The sequence below is a fragment of the Macadamia integrifolia genome, unplaced genomic scaffold (assembly GCF_013358625.1).
Source record: "Macadamia integrifolia cultivar HAES 741 unplaced genomic scaffold, SCU_Mint_v3 scaffold1853, whole genome shotgun sequence".
Classification (NCBI taxonomy): Eukaryota; Viridiplantae; Streptophyta; class Magnoliopsida; order Proteales; family Proteaceae; genus Macadamia; species Macadamia integrifolia.
Window position 1 is genome coordinate 35,710 of NW_024868388.1, and position 2,210 is coordinate 37,919.

The 2,210-nt window shown below is 35.0% G+C and overlaps 1 non-coding gene across 1 annotated transcript; it reads left to right on the top strand.

The window, feature by feature from the left end:
- The first annotated feature begins 842 nt into the window (after positions 1 to 842).
- Positions 843 to 949, top strand: LOC122065015. Its single transcript, XR_006135881.1, has one exon. It is a non-coding gene; the product is annotated as a small nucleolar RNA R71 (small nucleolar RNA).
- Positions 950 to 2,210: the final 1,261 nt, after the last annotated feature.

The following is a 2,210-nucleotide window of genomic DNA, read 5'->3' on the forward strand; positions in this document are numbered from 1 at the left end:
GTTTATTCTAGATCTGGTTTTTAGTACTGGTAGTATTTCAAATCTCAATCAAGTTTTCAAGTTCAAGTATTGAAGTTCAGGTAGATAGGCTTCTCATAAGTCTTCTCTCCCCCCTCTCATTCCCTCTCCTGACTACCCTTTCCTTCTTAACTTAGGTTTTTAATTTCAGTCTTTACTTTATTGTGTTTCCTTTCCCCCAAGGTCCTTGGCTAGATGTATGTGTTGGCTTTTTCCATCCTTTTATTACGTTAAATTTTAATTATTTACTTTGCCTCCCTTTCCCTAAAGCTAAGTAGTGACGCTCTTGTAAGAGTTACTCTCTAGTCAAGTACGAAAGCTTACATTATTTGCAGTGCATCCCTAGGGCTAAGTAGAGAAACCTACTTGTGTGCCTCTCCCTAGCCTTCGTCTTTTTTTTTTTATTATTTTTTTTATTTTATTTCAACACTTTTACTTTTAGTTATTTACTTTTTATTTGCATGGTTTGAAGTATTTAAATTCCTAGATGTATTAATTAGGACGCTTTTAGATGCATGTGTTTTAGGGTGGTAGTTAGAAGTAGATCACCAATTTCAATCTTTACACTTTCACATTACCAAAAGAAGCTTAAAATAAAGTGGCTTCTCTCCTTATGTTCGACCCATTAGCTACACTGATTCGTATGCTTGCAATTACTTTTAAAATTCAAACAACGGGTTTCATCAGCTAAGTCAAGTAATAATTCCCATACCTTTCCTTCATCTGTAAAGGATTTGAATCCCTCGAGGCACATAGACTCCATCATTTGTTTAGTTGGATAATTAATACCCTCATAAATTATTTGGCATAAATGCCATAATTCTAGGCCATGGTGAGGGCATTCTTGGAGTAGATCCTTGAATCTCTCCATAAGTTTGGAAAAGGACTCACTAGGCTTTTTCCTAAATTGAAAGATATCACTTCTAAGCTTATTGGTCTTGTGAGTTGGGAAAAATTTCTTAAGGAAAACAATTGTGAATTTTTTTCATGTGGTTATGGAATTTGTAGGTAACCCATGCAACCACTTTTTAGCTTAGTCTTTCAATGCAAAAATAATGAATCTAAGCTTAACAACATCATCAGAAAATTGTTGGATCTTAATCAGAACATATACCTCTTCAAATTCCCTTAGAAATAGGTATGCATCCTCAGAGGTCATCCCATGGAAGTGGCGCAACATAGTGATAAATTGAGATTTGAGCTCAAAATTATTGCCCTGGGCTTATGGTAGGACTATGTAGGAAGATTGGGCTACTTTAGCAGGGTTGAACCTATCTTTCAGAGATTTAGGTGGAGGGTTTTGTTGTTGGTCTAGGTCTCCCATAATGAAAGATATTGATAAGACTATACGTATAAGATCCCTACTTGTTGGATTTCTTCTTTCTAGCTGATTCATAGTATTACGTACCTACCTAGCACTCATGCAATAGAAAATTACCCACAACTAGAATAAGACAAACCACAAACACAAAAGAAGAAAAAAAATTTTAAAAACTTTTTTCTGATTCTGTTTTTTTTTATGAGCTTATCGACAGAGATCCGAGGTTGCCCAGGTCAATTCCTGAGGTATTGCTACAGAGCAAAACCTGTTTTTATCATACTATGAAGCTTGGCGACCTCCACTGATACAATTATTATTGCAAGTTGTTCTTCTTAAGAATTTAATAAAAGAAAGAAAAAATAAAACAAAACAAACAAAACACTCTAATTTACCAAAAGAAAGCAAAAAATAACATGGAACTGTCTCCCCAGCAACTGCGTAAAAAACTTGTTTGGGATTTAAAAGTAACTGCAAGCATACGGATCAGTGTAGCTTATGGGTCGAACACAAGGAGAGCAGCCACTTTATTTTAAGTTTCTTTTAGTAATGTGAAAGTGTAACGATTGATTATGGTGATCTACTTCAAACTACCGTCCTAACACAAATGCATCTAAAAACGTCCTAACCAATACATCTAACCCTAACCATTCGTCATTTGAGAATTTAAATACTCAAACCATGTAATTAAAAAGAAAATAACTAAAACTACTGAAAAGTAAATAAATACAATTAAAAGGGGAAAAAGCTAGAGAGAGGCACACAAGTAGGTATCTCTACTTAGCCCGAGGGTTGCACCATAAATAATACGAGCTTCCATACTTGACCAGAGAGTACTCTTACAAGGGCTTTTCTACTTGGCTTTAGGGGAATA